This window comes from Miniopterus schreibersii (genome assembly GCF_964146895.1).
Source record: "Miniopterus schreibersii genome assembly, chromosome: 12".
Taxonomy (NCBI): domain Eukaryota; kingdom Metazoa; phylum Chordata; class Mammalia; order Chiroptera; family Miniopteridae; genus Miniopterus; species Miniopterus schreibersii.
Window position 1 is genome coordinate 30,839,735 of NC_138112.1, and position 21,838 is coordinate 30,861,572.

General features: G+C 38.9%; 1 protein-coding gene across 1 annotated transcript in view; it reads left to right on the plus strand.

Moving 5' to 3' along the window:
• TENM4 (teneurin transmembrane protein 4) overlaps positions 1-21,838 on the plus strand; it is a 2,309,694-nt gene that overhangs the window by 900,070 nt on the left and 1,387,786 nt on the right. Inside the window, exon 5 of the mRNA XM_081155445.1 lies at positions 16,268-16,326. The gene's annotated coding sequence lies outside the window, so the exon portion shown is untranslated. The remainder of the gene's footprint in view (positions 1-16,267; positions 16,327-21,838) is intronic.

The window sequence follows — 21,838 nt, forward strand, 5'->3', positions numbered from 1 at the left end:
AAATAAAAATAAATAAATAAATAAATAACAACTGCAATAGTTTAACTGATAAGTAAATGTATTGTCTCACATCACATTAGTATGAATATAGGGTAGTTCCAAAACTGGACTATGTCCTCAATGACCTCCCCCCTCCACAAACCACAAACATTTCTGCTTTGCCTAACCAGTATAAAACTACTCCTGATATCACTATATCTGTCCAAGAGAATCACTTTAAGACAGTCCAGCTATTGGCAGAAATCTAAACATCCCTTCTGTAAGTCCCTTCTTAAAGAAAGGCAATACTTTCTAGATAATTCTCAATAGATTTGCTCTCAGGCCTGTTGACAAAACCAATTACTGGCATGGCAAATAGTTGTATTAAGGTATATATATACACATTTGATTTCAAGGAGTTATGCAGTTTTGCTCTCTCAAATGCCTGCAACTTTTTTTGGCAGATTATACTTTTTGTAGCAGAACATTAGGGCTTTTTTTTTTCACATTCATATACAATTTTCGAATTCTTCCATCTAATGACTATAAAGTGGTAACTGGTAATTGTTATATATACACATCCCCACCCACAACACACATACACACAATACATACACATATTGTCTGGCATATGCACAAAACTACTGAATTCAAACATTGTTTATACAACTATGTGAAAAGAACAGTCTCATGAGTTGGTGGCATTTAATACAACCTGTGTGGAAGAAGTTGGGCAATAGCTTTCAAAAATTCCATCATTATGTATCCTTTGACCCAGACATTCTTTTTAAAATTTTATTAAAGTTATTGGGGTGACATTGGTTAATAAAATTTTATAGGTTTCAAGTGTACGATTCTATAATATGTCATCTGTATATTGCATTGTGTGCTCACCACCCAAAGTCGAGTCTTCTTCTGTCACCATCTGTTTGAAACTCTATACCCTTTACTACCTCCCCCAGTCCCCTTTTCCTCTGGTAACCCACCACACTGTTGTCTGTGTGGATGAGTTTTTGTTTATTTGTCTTGTTTGTTGGTTTGTTGCTTTCAGTTTTTTATTCCACATATGAGTGAGTCATACGGTTCTTGACTTTTTCTGTCTGACTTGATTCTCTTAGATTGATATTCTCCAGATCCCCTCGTGTTGCTGTAAAGGACTTTATTTCATCTTTTCTTATGGTTGAATAATATCCATTGTATATATGTACCACATCTTCTTTATCCAGTCATCTATCGAAGGACACTTTGGTTGTTTCCATTTCTTGGTCACCATGAGTAATGCTGCAGTGAACATCAGGGTGCATGTACCTTTACGAATAAATGTTTTCAAACTTTTTGGGTAAGTACCCAGAAGAGGGATTGCTGGGTCATGTGGTAACTCTTAGTTTTTTGAGGAGTGTCCATACTGTTTCCCATAGTGGCTGTACCAATTTACATCCCCACCAGCAGGGTATGAGGGTTCCTTTTTCCTCATATCTTCAACACGTACGGATCTTGATCTTACAGAAGATTTTATAAATTTGACCTCAAAGACAAGGGAAGTAAAAGCAAAAATAAATTAACAGAAATATATTAAACTAAAAATCTGCCCAGCAAAAGAAAGCATCAACAAAACAAAAAGGCAACTGACCACATGGGAGATGTTTACAAACAATACCTCTGATTAGTTAGCATCCAAAATATATGAAAACTCATACAACTCAACAACAAAATAATCCAATAAAAAATATGCAGCGAACCTGAACAGACAATTATCTCAAAAAGACATACCAATGGCCAACAGATATATTAAAAGATACTCAACTTCACTAGCCACTAGGGAAGTGCCAATCAAAAACATAATGAGATACCTACCATCTCACATTTGTTAGAATGACTATTATCAACAAAGCAGATATTCTAATTGAAGCAATACATCCGCCAGACACTGAGTACCAGGATACTCACTTAAAAATATTTGTTCACAACTTACCATTGACTAGATAAAGTCCAAGTTGTTGTGTATCAGAAACGAAGTTGAAAAATACCCCTCCCCATGGAGCTTATAGTTCCACACAGCACTATAACGTGACAGTAAAGCATTGAATGGTGTCAAAGACGGAGGCCACGACTCATCTGTAATACATAAAGCTACTTTCTAAGCAAAGAACTTCTATGAGAAAATAGCCCTTATTCTTTTTTAAAAATGTATAGAATTTTATTTTATAACTGTAAAATAATTTAATTAGCCAGTTCTTTACTGAGAATTTTAAAAAGTATTATCTGGGAAAGAGTTGATTGCTCTGTGGCCATCTCAGCAAGCAGCCACTACAACAAGTTTTTAAACCCAACATGAGAAAACTTTATAAGCATTGATATAGAAAGATCTCTAAGAGGTATTATTAAAGTAATACTAGAGGAAACAATATTTATATTTGCTATATAATGCATAAATATTTCTGGAAGGAGATATAGGAAATTATTTTCTAGAAGGTGATGTCAGGGCATTTGGGTAGCTATGGGACTGGAGAGGGAGGAACACCTTTTACTATAATTATCTTTTTGTAACTTTATATTATTTTAAAATATATATTAATTACTTAATTAAATTTAAAATACAGTATGTATTGCTTTGTATTTGCCGTTGTAAAAAATATGCATTTATTTTACTGTTACTCTTATTGAAAATCTCAACTTATACTTATTAGCCACTATTTTTTTTTCTAATTTGTATGAGGAACTTTATATTCTGAGTATTATTTCTGTTACGTTTAGGTAATTGAAATATTTTCGCCAATCTCAGATTTGTTTATGATGTTCATTGCCCAATAGGAAACTTTAATAAAATCCATAAAAGTTTCCTTTAAAATTTTGCAATTAAAAAAAAATTTTGTTTAAGAATTCCTTCAAAATTCAACACCATAAAAGCAATCAGGCATTTTTAAGAATCTTATATTATTTTGAATCCATTTGAAATTTATTTTCATATATAATTTAAGAAAGAGTTTGAACTTCATTTTTCCTTACACATTTCACCAAACAATTGATTGTGTGATGCCTGCGCTTGGTCCCATGTGAGCCCCAGGATGGTGGTTGATCCATGGTTAATCTATCACCATCAAGCCCCAGGATAGTTTCATCTTTCCTGGTGGTTCTTACCCAGCCTTCTGTAGTTTCCTCATATGCATGTTCTTACCAAAACTCGGTTGAAGACTCCAGGACCTTCTGCAGATATTGAGAGCTCTCGCTGAGCAGCTCTCCCCGAGCAGCTCTTCCCTCTCCAGGAGAATGCACGGAAAATTCTAGCCACTTGGGCACCCAGACTCCCAGCTTTTGGCTCCTGCATTCAGGATCCTATGAGCTCCACCTGGGTTCTCCCTCGCAGTGCTGTGGTCTGGAAGCTCTCTCCAGGCAGAGCTGGGAGGCAACCGCAGGCCTCACTGTTTTTTTCAACTCCCAGAGATACTGGTCCTGAATTCCTGATGGCCAAGGTATAACAACCCTTTTTTCATATTTTTTATTTCTCTTTTCTCAGTTGTTTTAAGCAGGAGAATAAGTTCAATCCCTGTTATTCCATCTTGGGTGGGAGCAGAAGTATCCTATAATATTTCTTAATATTTGATAAGGCAAGTCCCCAACTTTGTTCTTATTTTTTAACATAATATTAGTTTTTTGCCATACATTTAAGACATTTTTCCATGGTCTTCCAAAAACACCACTGGAATTTTGAACAAAAGTGCATTAAATTGATAGATTAAATGAGGGGGACTTATATTTTCATAAGGTTAGAAATTTATACCCACACATATAGTAAAAGTATATCATTTACTTAGGTATTTTTTAAGTCTTCTATTGGAAGTATACATTATTTAATCTTCTTAAAGTGATTATTCTTTGTTAACTTAATTCTTAGATACTTGAGTATTTTCTGTAGTTTTGTAAATGGTCTCATTTCCTGTTGCAGTTTATGGCTGGTTATTGGAATAGAGGGACTCTTTCAATTGCATATATTTAATTGAATGTGTAACCAAAAATTTTGTTTATGTTTTCTAATTAGTTTCAACAGTTTTTCTGCTGATTCTCTTTGATATCCTCTATATATCATACTATCATCTGTATCTAATTATACTTCTGACTCTTTCTATCCAATCTTTAAATTTCTTATTTCTTTCATCTTTGTTATTGAATTGTGCACTGTCCAGTGAACACTGAACAATGTTAGTGATAGATGGAATATGTATCATGCCTCTAACCTAAAAGGAAATTATCCTACATTTTTATATTTAAGTGTGATGTTTTCTTTTTGTTATTAGTAGGTAGCCATTAGCTAGTAAAGGAAGTTCCCTATTCAGTTTTCCTAGATATTTTTTTATTTAATCAGAGACACTGAATTTTATCAGTATTTTTCTAAATCTATTGAGATACTCATTTTTTAATGCAGTGAATTAAATCAATAAATTTTCTGACATTGAACTACTCTTAACTAAGCATTAGTTGTGTATGGACATGCTTATATATTTTTTTGTTTTATTTGTTTTTATAATGTTTATTTCAAGAAGCCAAAAATATTTTCCTCATTTTTATTTCCATCCAAAAGGAGAGAAAATTCATCATGGTAGCATGGGTATAATCTTCTGTCAACTCAGATTTTAGGCTCAACTCCAGCACCAGCAACCACATAGTTGAATGAGTGGTTTAAGATCTTTAAACATTTGTCTCCTCTTCTATAAAAATCAAGATAGGGATACAAGTCGGAAATAAAACTCTGTGATGTGTTGACTTGCCAGATCTTGGGAAGCTTATGTAACATATTCAATCAGAATTTCTTTTCTAGTCTCCCCTTCATTATTTCTTAGAGAATTTCACCCCTGCACCCTCACCTCTCTCCTCAAAACTCATCTGCTACATGTGCTTTCAGGTTCTTTCATGCTTCCAGGTTTTTGCATGTACCATGCCTTCTGTGTGGCGCAACCTTCTTGTTTTAGTTAGAGTCATTTGATTAACAACTGATTCTGCCTCTTACTAGATTAAGAAAATTGAAGTTTATTGGGAAAGTGTTGAGTGGCTCGCAGCAGAGACAGAGAGGAACCAGAGCAGTGCTGCAAATCTGGGAAACAGGAAACTCTTTGTGGCATCTTATCCAGGTGCCACATACAAATTTACTCCAGTGCTTATTTTGGCAGCACGTGCACTAAAATTGGAATAACAGAGAAGGTGAAAATGAACCCTGTGCAAATGTCACATGCAAATTCATGAAGTGTTCCTACTTCTTTGCTGAGGAGAAAGACAGAGGGAGAAAGAGGAATGAAGGAAAAGGGAAGGTAGAGAAGAAGGGCAATAAATTAGGGTAGAGGTAAGGAAAAGGAAGGATAAGAGGACAGGAGGAAGAATATAATCTAGGGAAAGAAATGGCAACTCAGCTGGATGGAGAATGCTCTGAGTAATAACCACCCAAAGAAGTAGGCTGCCCTGAGAGTGAGGAATTCCTAATCACGCAAGGTCCTCCTTACCAGCCAGATGGCCAAGAGACCCATAGGCTACAGAAAGAATTGAAGCTCTGCAAAAGGAAATTGAACCAGATGACTTTTAGGTCACAGGACTCTATGACTCCTTGATGCAATATCTTAAATGATGAGGACTTGGGTGAGGGGGCAGGAAGGGTTGGCAGTAGAACTGGATACAAGGGGACGATTCATTCCGTATGTAGTGGAGAGCTGTGGTTAGCGCAGGTATATTACTGTGATTTCCTTAGTCCCCCCTTACTTGGTAAACACCTGTGAGGAACAACCATGCTTCCTTCCAAAGGTCTCAAGGATAGTCTGACTCTCACTTCAATCTATTAATCAATACACTAAAGACATCAGGAAGCTTCTGGAATAGGATTACCCTGAGATTTTTAGATGTGTATTTCAAGCCTTAAAAAATAAGAGAATGTGTGTCTAACTCAAATTCCCTCAGCCCTTTTGAGATCTTAGTTTTCAACATCATAAAGTCTTTGATGTTTAGGTTTGTTTTTCCATTGGCAAAGCAGTACTTCTATTGCTAAAGGGATGCTGAAAACTGTAGACAGCCTTTTTTAAAATGAGTCAATTTTAAAAAACTAATATTTTTGTATTTAGTATAAAGAAGCTAGAACTTTGCAGATTTTTTTTTCTTTTGAAGTAGACATAGATATAATATGTGTTGATATATGTTTATAAAATAGAGCTTCATGTGCTTTAAATGCAAAACTTTAAAAATCAAGAATTGAAATCTTTCTTCAAGTTCTAAATCGCCTACAAGTTACCAGCCTTTGACTTGCTCTAATATACAGAAACCTCATCATACATGACAGAAGTGACATATGGTCAAGTATTAAAACAGGCTGTTTGCCCATTGTAAAAGAAGAGAATCACTACAAAGTGATTGTGTGAAATTGAAAAGATTAAGAACAAAATCCCACAAGATATCAAGATGCAAATTATAACTTCAACCATTTCTCTTTGTTAGATAACAGCCTCGTTAACATTTTCCAATACTTGGACTTTAATCTGTATTCTAAGCACAAGTATTTTAATTGTTTCCACATCTCCAATAGACAGGTAAACAGTCAAAAATTGAGATGCATGGATGAGCAACTGTGGCTTAAAGCAGAGATGCTATAAGGAATTTCTGATTAGAAGGGACACAGCATGTGGAAGGCAGCACTTTTATTGACATCCTGCTGCTTCGGTGTGCCTTGAAGAGGGCGTGGCGGGACTGGCAAAAGCTAAATCCATGGTCCCCAGTCCCAAATCATTTCTTGGTTACCTTTGTCAAGATGAACTTTCCCCATTACTAGGCATGTTAGTGTGTGTGTGTGTGGGAGGGAGACATAATTATATGCATTTTATAAAGTAAATTCATGTTTATTCTCTTATCTAATCCTGAAATTTACCATGAGAAATAAGGACTCCCCATGTTAAAGGTTAAGATAAAAAGGTATGCTGTACCCACAAGACATATATATCCAAGGGGATTCATCTAGTCCTTAGCACAGCTCAAACTGTAAACCACATCCCTCTTCCACAAACATGTCACCGAGCCTCAGCCTTTTCATGACTGTACTGCCTCACAGAGTTACCGACGGATTAAATGAGAGCACATCTAAATGCTCAGCAGATTCTAAATGCTCAAAAAAAGTGTTTATTAAAAAATTCTTTCTAGGCTCTCTCCAATATACCAGATTACATTTTCTAGAATAAGTTTTTATGTTATTTCATTTATTCGATCTGTGTAGAAAGTCACTTTGAATGTATTATTATACCTACTTTGTACTTGACACCTGTGTAGCCACACCAATTGTTTGTTTAGGGGCTATGTCACTCTGCTACAGTCACCATGGCCATTTGTACAGGTCAGTTATTCATTTACAGGGCGAGAAGGGCACCCATAAATGTGCTTTGCATATAACAAACCAGCAAAGGGGAGGAAATAAGAGTCAGCAGAAGGGAAACAGCCACTGCCCTCCTGCCCTTTTTCTATGTCTGATTCCCTAGTGTGTCTGCTGAGCAATTGCAGCTCGTTCCTTCGAGCAGTCAATAAAGGCACAAGGTGGAGGGCGGGGGATGAGAGTTGAATGTCTGTTGCAGATTTGCATGTGGAGTTGGGTTTGTAGTCTACCTACTGCTGACTCTAATTCTCTCTACCTTGACCAAACATGCTGGTTTTCCAGTGCTGGGCATTTTCTGGGATGTAGCACTTTCAGAGCTGAACACAGAAAAGTCCCTGGCACACCTGGTTGACTGGTCACCCTGTGTCCTCTCAGTTTGTTAAAACCCATCACCTGATGCCTCAGGTCCCGCTGGGCAGCTCTTCACCTGGCTTCACTGGGCGGCCTCAGCTCAGCCTCTGGAAGCCCAACCCCGGGCTCATCTGCATAGGGTGACTGGTTTCCCTACTTACAGTCTTCTCATTCACACCCCACATAAATTGCAGGGAGCAAGAGAGGTAATGAATAGATATTTATAATCTCATTTAAATTTCTCTCCCACTTTTTTTCTTAAACTTTGGCACCTGCTACCACTTGTCTGCTAGCAGAAAACAAAAGGAATAAAAAAGAGCAAATAAATGTTAATGAGAAAACTCAGAAACAGCTGAGCTGCTTAGTTTTCATCAGCTTTTTCCTTGGCCATAAACATGTGGACACATAGCTTTGATTTTCTCCTGCATATTTATAACATGCTTCTTTTTTTTCTGATAGTAAACCTATTTCCACTTCTTATGGTAGACTGGAAAAGTAAAGGCTAAAAATCGTGCTAATAGATACTAAAGTTTGTTGAATACCTACACTGAGCATTTCAATTGGATTAATTTGTTTACTCTGTGCATCCAACTTATGAATTAGGTATTATATTCACTTAACATTAGAGCAAGTTGAGGCCCAGAGAGGTTAAGTACTTTAATCAAACAGTTGGTAAAAAGAAAAAGAAAAAGGGAGCTGTGTTTTTAATCCCAAGTGGTCTCAGCGGTCCACCTGCAGAGTCCAGCCTGCAGTACTATCATCTACACCCTCATCTTCAGCTTCTTGGCCACCTGCACAACCATGAGAACCCAGGCCTGGTATAAGTGTCTGTGTCTAACCCTTCAGTACCTTCGGCCATTGACAACTGTGAGCATTTTCCCCCATATGCCTGGAAACTCTCAGCAGAGACATGTGGAAAAGACAAAGACTATCCTCTCCTTTACACACACACACACACAAATTTCTTGGTAAAATGAAAGTCCTAAAGATACCTAAAATATACAAGGAGAGTCCAATGATAAAATATGTCTCTTCTGGGACATTGTTGTACCCCTGCTAAAGAGCACAGGGAAAGGGCATATAGTCATGAGCAGCAGGTGGCCGTAGGGTGAAATCTTCAGTGATGACTATGCAAGGGCCATCTCAACCCGGGGAAGTTACTTATCTTTCCCAAGTCTCAGTCTCCCCATTTGTGAAATGGAGGGCACAGTAGGTCCCACTCATGTCTCTTGATGGCAAGCCTTTGGTTTCCATCTCCTGGTTTTGTACCCTAATTCATTATTACATTATACATAATCCAGATAATCACAGAACACCTTCACTCCTGAGCAGAGATTCTACCCTGAGTCCTCCAGTGTGTTTACTCCTGGCAAGGAAAAGAAAGGGGAAGTAACCTCTAGTGAGGACCTGACACTATTATGTCAGATGCTGCAAAAGAACTTTATTATTTCATAAAGTCCTTATATCATCATATATATTTAGTTTTATTTAACAGAAGCTCCACTACAGTGTTTTAATCAAGTGGTAATTTTAATTTTCTCCTGCAACGAGAAGCACTGGTATGGGATATGGCTGCTGAGTCTCTGTCTTTGTCTCCATGTTGCAGAGGAAGAAAGAGAATACTGAAAGTGACTTCCTTGCAAAACTCTAACCTTGCTTTCACTTGCTGCTCTCAGCCCTCCCAACCCACCTGGGCGAGGGAATTGGAAAGCAAATAGCATTGTAGGGAAGCCCTGGTGTGGTGTAAGGACGGGAGTCCTGTTCCTTGGCAGACCTTTGATTCCTCACTTCTCAACAGTCACTTTTCCTCAACACCTCCCTACCAAAAAAAAAAAAAAAGCCCTTTTGTCCATCTCTAATTAGTTATGGATAAGAAAAGTAGATATGCCCCTTTTCTGGTCTTTATTGAACAAATCCCTCATGAAATCTCTTACTGTGGCATAAAAACAAAAGGTTGCAAGCTGATTATCAGCCTCATTATTAGAATCCAGACATGGAAAAATGGCTTCTTCTGGGATTCCTTTGCCTTCTTTGTCCAGGACTAAATCTCAGAGCAGGTGGCAATTGGCATAGTAATATATTTCAGTGCTAAAGGGGAAAATGCACAGGATCAGGGAATTAGATCAGAAACTACAGGTGATAAAGAGGAATTTAGTAGAAACTCTAGCTTCTCTTAAGTCTTCCCAGAAATGAGCTACTAAATTTTGCAGGACATTTCAAGTACAATCAAGTATGCCTTAATTTGAACTTGATAACTCACAGAACTAAATCATTGTGAATAAATAAAGACACATGACTATTGTAAGATGAATCACTAAAGCAAAGGTAAAGGGAATCTAAGCAACCTCAGATCTCATCCTCCTGAGTGAGCCACCCAAGGCCACCGTTTAGATACATATATACATGTGTGTGTATGTGTATATATGTAACCATTATCCCTCACAATCATATGAGAGGTACTATCCTATCTACCATACTTCATCACTTCTAAGATGCATATCTTTTCATACTTTAACATCTTTTGGTTTGGAATGGATCTTAAAATGGCATAAAATCTCTGTGGGCTGCTATTAAAATTCCTCCCAATAAGTTTGCTCTACTAGTCACATGGGGCACTGTCAATCTGAGCCTACTTTAAATGTTCTACCTGAGAGTGTCTTGCTTTCTGATTTTTGCCTTTTGTTGAGGGTGGGGTATACTGGCACTGTAAGTCCAGAAGGCAAACTGGCCTGAACACTTGTGGTCCAGGTTCTTAAGGCTGAGACATGCACACCTTCTGGATGTTGCTCATGATTTCCCTTACACTAAGGGTGCAGGCCTTTGAATATTAGATGTATATGAGGATCTTCTATTGGACTACTTAGGTTGGACATTTTCCTTCTCAGCAGAACATAAAATAAGTGCATGCCAGAGATTCAGGAAGAGCAGCATTATTATCTCTCCCTTTTATCCATGAGGAAACTAAGGCTTAGAGAAGTTAAGCAACTTTCCCAGCATCACATTAAGGAGTAAAGTTAACATTCTTATGGTTATTGTTATTACTACTGTTGCAAGTGAGGGGATAATAGACAGTGTACTTTGGTTGAGGCATCACCTTCCCACACTGCACTGGGATGAGCACTGTCCACCACCCGTCTCACAACACAGCTCCCGTCTAACCAGGCTGTATTCATGTGTTACGGACTGCTATCTATTCTTCTAAGAACCTAATAAAAAATTGCTTAACATATGGAGACAGCTTCTCTATTCCCTGAGACATCCTAACTTTGAGACTGTTAGTAAAGCAAGTTGTTTTCAGGTAACCTTTGTTTTTCTATAGCCAGCCTTCATATGGAAAGGTCCCTCCTCCCGTGCTCCACTGTGAAACCTCCATCGTCCACAGTCCATTCCATGGTCTGAGTAAGAGGTGCTGGCTGCCCATTTGCACAGGATTGCAGATTCTGAGAGGAAGGCTGTAAACTAAGCAGGAATATGTACTTCATCCAATGTTCTCAAAGGAATTTCAAATAATAAGCTTTTCAGGATATTTGTTCTTAAAAAGTATATTTTAAAATTCAAAAATCAACATAATCCATTTCAGAAAGTTCACAAAATAGAGAAAAAATCCCCTGTATTGCAAAAGCCATGAGATAGACACCATTGTTATTTTGATATAATCATATTATTTTTATAGGTATAATATAGTTAAAATTATAATGCACATATTTAAAAATTATTTTTATCGTTACTTACTATGCAGCTTTTCTGCATTTTTTGCAGAAACTCCCTAGTACAGCATGCAAAGCCCTTTGTGCTCAGCTTTCCTCTTTAGTCTCACTTCTCTCGACCCCAAGGTCATAGTCTACCCTCCATCCACCCTGGACAACACACTGTTATTGAACATGACCCTCTTCCAAACCTATCTCTGACTCTCCTTTCATCTGGCATATAAGCCAGCTTGCCAGCAGGAAACAAAGAAGAAACTTTCATGTAGGAGCCACTAACTGAATGTTAGGCAGGTTTACGGGAACAAGAAAAATGATGGCAAAGAAAAGAATAGTGAGATGCTCAGAAACTAGCAAGAAGGGAAGTTCTTATCCCCCTAGGGCCAAATAGTCTGGGGCTAGCAGAAAACCAGAAGCCTGAATACCAGGGAAGGGGCTTCCAGGCAGGAGCTATAGTCAGGAAAAGAAACAACTGATAGAGATATGATATCACAGCCAGCGACAGAGATGTGTTATCATAGCAGGGAGAGAGCAGGGAGATACGCCCCACTGCTCTCTCCATCAGCCCTCTAATTTCCTCTTGGTACGTCCCATTGGCCAAGACAAACCAGAAGCCAGAGGGCAAGGAAGCACCAGTGCCACATTCAGCAGCTGTCATTCACTGGGCACAGAGCAGCAGGCCAGACAAGGACAGGGAGGAGACAGGGAAGGGGAAGCCAAAGAGAGATAACCTTCCCTCCTGCCTAATTCTGGTGTATCCTCCAGGTCTCAGCTTACATGTTACTTTATCTAGAAAGTGAGAGTAAGAGACTTCTCTCTATGCTCTAATTGCTTCCAGTGTTCACCTCAAGATAACACATTTCATACTTGATTAAAATTACTTACCAGCTGGCACCATATCTTGTTTAGTATTATTTAACCAGGGACAGTCTTGCACATAATAACCATTCAAAAATATTTGCATAATCACCATTTCCAAAGCCTTCATGATATTTGTTCTAGGAGATGGACTATAATTTATTTAGCCTTTCTCCTATTGCATTTTTTAAAAAAAATTTAAGTGCGTCTTGTTCATTATTTCAGTGTTAGTATTTGTTCTCTAGTTGAGTTGTAAACTCTTTGAGGGCAGGAGCTATGTAAATACACATCTCTCTGGTTTTCTCTGCTGCCAGTGTGCGCACACACAAACACACAGGCACACATGCACACAAACACACACATGTATAGACATACACACATACACATGCAGACACATGACCAGACAAGCTTTGGTAGACGTGGAATCAGAAACCATCTAATGTGGTCCGGTGTCTCCGATTTTCCCCAAGTGTCTCTATGTTCTCCTTAGTGCTCCCGTGCCAACACCTCACTGTTCACATGCAAAAAGGTCCTTCCTCTTACTTCACAGAGAAAACAGAATTTGCTAGATCGTAAGTCCCAAAGCCTCATGCCATCAAGCCAACAAAAATTACTATAGCCCCACCCAGCATCTCTGCCCTCTTTCTGAATCCGTCCTTATGATTGACCTACTCCCCTTGCTAACTCACTTCCTTTGACTAGACCACACTAATCCTTATTTAATGAGCTAGTCCAGGGAATTTGGTGAAAGAAGGATTAAAGGAACAAGTTTTTAGGCCTGGCTTCCTGCTGCTGCTCCTCCACTGACTCCCTGAGAGACGAGACCCTGGACAACTACTGCCCCTCTCAGTAGTCCCCCTTCTATTATATGTCACATGAATCCTATGGTCCTGGTCAGCTCTTTCCAGACGTTAAAGGCTGTACTGAAAGACTACCTTGTGCATATGTAAACTGGGTGTTTTCATCATCATGTTTGCTCTCTTCACCTTCAGTTTCCTCACCTCCAAATTGTTATCATTAAACCTAGTTCACATTTTGTTGGGATTAAATAAATTCAGATGGTAAACTAGCTGTTCAATAATACTAGTGGTGAGGTGGTCATCGACACTGTGGATATAGTAAGATGGCTGGGTGAGGCTATTGTGAGGATGGACATGGGAAATAACAAGATAAGGAAAGGGGCTGAGAAAGGGAGGAAGAAATCAGGGGAGGGAAGGAACGAAGGAAAGAATAAAGGGCAGAAATGGGCAGAGGGAGGAGTTCGGGAGGAGAGTTTATAGATACAGGGGAAAAATATAATTTCAGACAATGTTTCCCAATTAGAGGGGCCACTCTCCAATTTAGCTTCCTAAACTGTGAGGTGGTGTGACTTTAGCAGTTAGTAAAAAGGTAAATTATAAATAGGCATGTGAGCGGCTCAGCATGAGGGCTGAAAGTTGCAGACAGCTTTTGGCAGAGGTAATAATGAAGTGAATCCCATTAGTGATGGAAAGGCAATTAAGAAAAACCTCAATGAAGCTCCAGATCTGAGCATTCAGCGGAAAGATGGGGATCTTAGAGGAAAAAAAGGTTAAGCACCTGGAGGCTGTTTATAGTGACTTTAATTAGATAGAAAATGAATTGTTTTGCTCTTTTTTCCCTCTCTTTAAGTTTGCTTTTCAGGTAACAGAGCATCTGTAATAACAGTGAGGTGTACTTGACAGTTGCAGGTATCATGTGTAGGAGGTGTTAGAGAATCTCAGTGATTTCATGATAGCATTATGCTCCTACAAGAACTTAAGGATTCCAGCCATTTCAGTCACCAAGGCCCAGTGGACAGACTGTGCAATTTGTTAATGAGAAGAATCTTTGTGTGACTTGACCATATTATAAGGCACTTACTCTCCAGCAAGACTCAGGCTAAACATTGCCTTCAACCTCCCTTATATGTGGACTCTAAAGAACTTAATAAACTGATGAACAGAATAGATTCAATGACATGGAAGCATAGATGAGACTAACGAATGTCAGAGGGATGGAGGAGGGCGGGTGGGTGGAGGGGGAGAGAGTAACCAAAGAATTTATATGCATATATGCACAACCCAAGGTCATGGACAATGGTGGGGAGAGGGACTGGGGAGGGGGATGGGACGGGGTGGAACAGGTCATTGGGGAGAAAAGGGGACATCTGTAATATTTTAAACAAAAGTAAAATTTAAAAATTAAAAAAAAATTAAATGTAACATATCATGTATTTTAGCAACCCAAATTATTGATGAACACTGTGATTTGAGTGACAAGGAAACCCACATTGGATGTAGATTTTAGCAACATGGCAGATTGGAGGAAAGCTGTTGTACAAATTTACCTTTAATCATAAAATTCTGTATCATCGTGGTTGATGTCAAAAGAGAGAAGAAACATCTATTGTATTATTGTTATAGGTATTACTTTACATAAGAGTTGAATTTTACAAAGTAACATGTCTTGTCTCATTCTATTTTCAAGAAAAGATTTTAAAGTCTAAGTGTCCAGATTGTGTAAATAAGGAAACTGAATCTCCACCTGGTTAAGTGATTTTCCCAGTGTCTCTACAGATAATAAATGGCAGAGAGAGCACACAGACTAAACCCTTATAAGCCTTTTGCTTAGTCCCTCCACTGTGCCATGGCTGACAAATCAATAACAGTTGGGTGACCCTTCAAAACGATCCTATCCGGCAAATGAGAAGCAAACGCTCACTGGCTTTTCTGGTGCTGTTTACTATGTACCTAGAACTAGAACCCAGCTGAAAAACTCACTGAGCAGAGCTGAATGGGTGTATAGAGAGGAAGAATGGGTCCTATTATAATGCTTTTAATTTTGCTGTGGATCATAAAAAGGTTTAATTACCCTAATGATTGAAAAGTATCAGTCATTTTTAGTTTTGAAAGTGACCTGGAGGTTGGACAACTCTCACCCAGCCAGTGGACAAATTTCCATGGCAACCGATGATTAGGCAGCAATTGATTCCAGGGGCAGACAGTCTACGGAGCACTGATTTTCAGCTCTCACTGCACATTATAGAATCACTGGGGAGCATTTAAAATATACTGAAGCCTGGGGTCCACCCCTAGAGGTTCTGATTTTATCCGTTTGGAATATGGTCAAGGCATCAAGGATTTTTAGGTCATGCAAATGATTCCAGTGTGCCACTTGGTTGAGAACTGCGCTACAGGAGGTGACTTTTAGAGTTATGTATGGCTTATGCATTTTTGCACCGTAGGAGAACTTCAGCTAGTGCAGATCCCTGCTCTTTTTTTTTCTTCTTTCCTTCCTTCTTCCCTCCCTTTTTTCCACAAATACTCACTGAGCACTCATTTAGGTACTTTGCTCCGTGCTACCCCCTGTAGTCATCACTGGCCAGCATATTTCTTCAAAAATGCTTCACTGCTTAGCCCTAGCTGGTTTGGCTCAGTGGTTAGATCATCAGTCCATTGACCCAAGGGTTGCAGGTTCAATTCGTGGCCAAGGGCATGTACCTCAGTTGCAGGTTCAGTCCCTGGCCCTGGTCGGGCACATGCAGGAGGCAATCGACTGATGTGAAAGAGACACATGGAGTTTCTCTCTCACTCCTCTCCTCCCTCCCTTCTACTTTCTCTAAAAATCAATGAAAAAAACTTGGGTGAGGATTTAAAAAAAAAAAGTACTTCAATGCTTAAAACTTCTCAGTAAATTCCTGGTGATCACATAGAAGATAAACATGGGGCTTCATACTATGGCCTACAAAGTTCTTGTAATCAGGCCCTTGTTCGCCTATCAGTTTCATCTTTATTTGCACTCAAAGTGAGGTAGCAATCAGGACAGCACATGCATCATTTTGCCCAACATTTCACAGAACACTGGATTGGGTTTTGAAACTGGTCATGCTAAGAAAGAAGCCAATAATTAAAAATTCCTGGGATTGCCCTGAAACTCAGTCATTAGGAGCAAATAAGTAACAGTCATTAATCTTTCCTCTTGGCAGGGCTGTTTTTCTTGAGTGAGAAGATGATGGGAACACTTGATCTTTTCTTTCATTAAAAGGTAAGGGCAGTATTGCCAGCGACGGTCCTCTGGGATCTGAATTTTTGGTCATTTTTTTTCCTTTTAATTTCTCTTTGTAAGTGTTTTAGGAAATACTATAATAGGTTTCTCACAAAATATTAAAAACATTTCAGATTGTGTTGTGTTCTTACATTTTAAAAGAGAAAATGTTAAGAGAAGAAAATGAAATCTTTCTTTGGACAACGGCACTGGTTACTGAAAATTGTGCTCTGTGAGCTAAATGTTGTCCAGGCTTCAGGGAGAAGGGTCCACGTGTAAGTTGGTGGGTACAGGCTAAAGGACACCAGTCTGCATCCTGAGGGATTTAGCAATTTGTGTTTGGTCTGGACAGGCTTTGACATCTGATCTGAGGTGTAGTACTTTAAAAAATAATAGTAACATCGCTCTAAGTGGCAGCGTTAGATCTTTGCTGTTCCTTTGAGTTTGAAGTTGACAATGGGAGACACAGGCCAACCCTAAATGAAGGACTCATCCTACAGGAAGGGATTAGAGCAAAAGCAGAAGATCAAGAAAAAAGCCCCCCTATATGTATGGTATGAATAACAAGGCAGGAACTGGAAGAATGGTTAGAAGAAGGGTTCCCTGAACACTCCAGATTTCCCCATAAATCATAGGACATTGAACTAATTCTAAATTGTGTTTTCTTGGGAAGCCTAAAGCTATCAGCAGACTCCACTGTGTGATTTGTAGTGTTGGGCGAGTTTCTTTTCCTTGTGTGCTGATGATCTCTTATGTAGAACTGGGTAGATGCTATAATCACCTTCTTCACAGACCTGGGTTTTGGGAAAATGAGACCAGGTATTGTCATTGCTCCTCTCAGTGATCAGTGTGACCATACTAAAGATGGGCAAAATTGCCTCCATTGGGTGATGTGCATTTGAATTCTAAAATATTGCTTGGAAATAATACTACTGTATGACATAGAGTATAGAGAAATATTGAACCATATAAATTGATCATGCATAATACAGGTTTTCTTTTCATACATATTTTTTCTGAAATGCTGAACCCAGCATCAGTCCTTGGTGATAGTGGTACAATTTTATGATTCTGTGTTCTAAGTGTTGCTTCTTATTCTGGCTGTATGAGTGTCCAGCTTGGGCCTTACCTTTGGTTTTCCTTAGATAAGTTTTGGATCTCTTTACTCTCATCAACAACTTCTATCCAGAAGAAGAAAAAAAAATGTAGTCAAGTGAGACTAGATCTGTCACAAATAAACTACTGGTATATGGCATATGAAACTAATAGCCCAAGAGTGTTCAGAAGTAATTGTGATAACTGACTACATGGCCAACCTGAACAAATGTACAATCGTCCTATTTGCCTCTGTGTGCTCTGACCCTTAAAAATAGATATCATAGGTATTTCCAAACCACCCTTGCAGGTGAAGAGTATGCTCCTAAAATTACCTTGGGTTGTATTGCTTCTAGAGAGATAGGAAAGCCTGTAGGTGTCTGGGTGCTCTATTGGGATGGAGCTGGGTGGGCAGATTCTTGCATCTTGAGAGGCAGTGGTGAAATGAGAAACAAAATATGGGCACATTGCAGAGTGAGTATAATATACAAGTTTTGAGGTTAAGGATGGGAGAAAGTTAGGTTTCCTAGGATGGGCATGGAAGAACCTCCGGGTGATTATGAGTAGTTAGAAACCAAAGTAGTATTATGAACCATTGCATTGATTTGTTTTATGACACAATTTGAAGCATATTTTTAAAACATTAAAGGTGGGCATAAAATTCTTTAGGTTCATAAAGAAGGAGCCTTAGATGAAAAACACTGCAACCCTCTATACTAAGCTTTAGGCATGAGGCCAAGGGGGTGGGCAAGGAAACCAAGCTCAGAGATGGCACCCATGGCTCTCATACGTCAGTGGGTATCAGAATCACATGGAGGGATTGATATAGCACAAGGATGATTCTCCACTCCCAAAAGTTATAACTGAGTATGTCTTGGTCTTCGGTGAGACCTGATGATTCGCATTTTTGACAGGCCCCCTCAGGCAATGCAGATGCTGGAACCCTGATCTAGGATACAGGTTTCTAATACTTTCTTCTGACCTCTTTCTATCCCAAAGGGGTAGATATAGGGCAGGTTAAGAAACCTTTCTGCTAATCATTTTAATGAAGTAAATTCCCAGCAGACTCATAACTCTAGTTTTTCACTTACATACAAACATGTATTTGGGGATTTTCTAGCTAAAACCCCAAAATATTCTAGGTATGACAACTTAGGCTTGTAGAAATAAAGTGAAACATCCAAGTTCACAGTAAGTGGCAGAGGCAGGATTTAAATCCACATCTCTTGACACCAGATCTAGGGGAGTTTTTAAAACACTACTTATGAGTAGTGGGAGTTCTGGGCTTAGTGAAGCCTTAGAATCAAGATTAAAATGAAAATAGAAATTTACACTGAAGCTCCATTCTAGCATAAATAGCAGGGAGTGAAATTAAGTTAGGGAAAGCGCATGGCCCTTACTGCCAGAGAAAACATTGACAAATATGTTTCGGAGGCGCTCATAGCCTGGACAGATGCATCTCTTCTTCTTGTCTTTATTTCACCTGGGCCATCTGGCTGCATCCTGCTTTTCCAAGGACCTCTGGGTACTTTGATTTGCTTTTTTTCCTTATAAAATAAATGAATAAATAACTCATAAAAGCAGATTTCACTGATGAGGAAAGATACATTTGCAAAAGCATCAAAATCACTCAAGTTCAAGTTTCCGTTGTTGGAGCCATCAGGCTATTTGTGACCCATCCAAAACATTAACTTTTGATATGTCCAGCTGCTAAAATAAGCAAATGCCAGAAACCAAGAGAAATAAGTACAAGCAAGTACCTGTCTTGTTGGATCTCCTTAAACTTCGCCTTGGTTCATGATTCCCCAAAGACTCTTGCATTCTTCAGGTAATTATTATTTTTAATTAAGATATTTTTCCCAAGATAATTTAATCCTAAGGGGAATTCTGGTGACGGCTCTTATAATAATAACATTCATTTTGCCTCTGCCACCTGTACTTGGAAGAGTGGTGAGGTGTAGTAAAAGCAACCTTAGGACCCTAGATGATAATATTTTGTAGGACTATGACCTGAACACTTTGGTGTTGAGCTGAGGTCTTTTGCTAACTGGTTTCTGCTAATATACCTTTCCTTGGATCCTCAGTATCTTCAACTTTAAGTTACAATAATCACATTGACCCTGATCAGGGGTGAAATGAAACATTTTCACCCATATAAAATGATTTTGTAAATAGTATAGGCTATAAAAATGGAAGACATTATTATTAGTTCTCAATAATGAATGAATAAAACACTTTTCCTCTCATTCACTCTTCCCTGCCTCCCATCTGGACAACTTTGGGTTACTGTCCTCTCTTTCAAAGGAATCAGAAATGCATTCTGGTGTCTTGCCCAGGAGCAGTTAACATTTCTCAAGGCAGGGAGCTGCTTAACATACTTGAATGAGCGTCAGCATGGAGTGAGCACTGACCTCACACAGAGGTCCTGCCAGAGGCAGATGACAAATCTTACTCTGCAGAATTTTCATGGAGAAAACATTAAGTATTTTCTGCTGACTGAATTGAAAGAAAATGTGGGGGATTTTAGAAACTCTATACATAAGAGTATTGACTTGGTGCTGCATTACTTTAACAGGCCATAAGTTATCAAGGCAAGTGTAAACCTAGCCAATAAGTCAGCTTCTCTATTAGTGTCATGCAACCCACCAGGGAGACAGGGAGAAGCTTCATGTTCATTATTGATCTGAGTTATTGCACAGCCCTGAAAATCACATATTGTTATTTTTTACAATGCAAACACTAGATTTGGGTAAGATTAAATAGCCTGCCGACGTTGACAGGCAGTGAATAGCAAAGCCAGGCTTTGCCTATATCTTTGGGGCTATACCTGGCAGAAAGGTTTTTCAGTAGGATAGTTCTGAGTGCATACTGTGGGAACAAATTGTGTGGGCTTCGGTCCCTGCTTTTCAATTTAAAAGCAGTGTGCTTGGGTGTGTTCTTTGATTTATCTGTGCCTCAGTTTTCTTTGTTGTAGAAAGAAATGAAATATTTCATAGGATAATGGAAAGACTAAATGAGTTGAAACTGCAAATGCCCTGTACACACAAAAAACCCCAATTCCAATTAGCTATTATTTAGCACAGGGATGGGGAACCTTTCTTTCTGCCAAGGGCCATTTGGATATTTATAATATCATTCATGGGCCACACAAAATTATCAACTTAAAAATTAGCCTGCTAGGTTTGGTCAAACATTTCATTAATTCACTCCTAATGTGATGGCTAGAACTGCTTCTCTTTGGTGAGGCCTGGGCAGGGCCAGATCAAATGATTTTGTGGGCTTTATACAGCCCTTGGGCCATATGTCCCCACCCCTGATTTAGCATATATAGTAGAGTTGTCCTCTAAATCTGAGTCCCTCTGAAGTTAGCCATTTATTCCAGAAAGCTTTAGAGAGCATCTTCTGTTTGCCAGGTTCTGTGGCAGGAACTAGAGCTCCTCCTTCTTGGATGGCGATATGACAATGACTAGGAGATGTGATTTCACCTTCGGTTTGTTCATCACTAGAGTTTCTGTGAGAGGTCAGTTTCTATTGCCATAAGTTCAATTCTCCAGCAGAGGCATGATCATGGAGCAGTGAGGAAAGGAGGAAGAGACTGAATAAACTTGGAGGGAACCTGGTGCATACCCACAAAATTGATACCTTTTAAGGAGCTTCACATATTCGTTCATTCAGTGGAACCTAAAGATTGAGAATGTATATTAGAAACTAATCACATAAATGAAGCCATATAGACCTACAACTACATGGCATGTTTAGAGAATTGCAGTTCTGTAGCATATCCGTCAGAATAGACTTGAATAGAGGTTCTGGAACAACCCAGAACAGTTTCACCTCCATCAATAAAAATTATCTAGGAAATTATTTTAAAAATTAACCGGATATATTCAAGGCCAGCCTTGGCAGCTTTCTGATGGCTTCTGGTTTTTTGTTTTGTTTTGTTTTGTTTTTTTAATATCTTTATTGATTTCAGAGAGAGAAAGGGAGAGGGGGAGAGAGATAGAAATATCAGTGATGAGAGAGGCGTCATTGATCAGCTGCCTCCTGCATGCCCCCCTAGGGATCCACCCATGATTTCCTGGATCCTAGGTCGATGCTCAGTGGCTGAGCCATGCCCAGCTGGACTAATGACTTCTCTTTTAAAGCACCCTCACCCCTTCATTATCTTCCCCTCTATAAGCCAATAAATGTGTACATGGACTTAAATATTCACAACTAGGGGTCAGAGGACAGCACTTTTTTGCCAAACTCTGACATTTTCATCAGCAAATTAAATAACCTCTATAGTTCTCAGAGTTCTCATCTTTAAAGAAAGGGAAGGTTAAGTAGCTATGGTTTTCTTTTTTTATGTTTTTTATTGATTTCAGAGAGAGGAAGGGAGAGGGAGAGAAAGATAGAAACATCAATGATAAGTCAT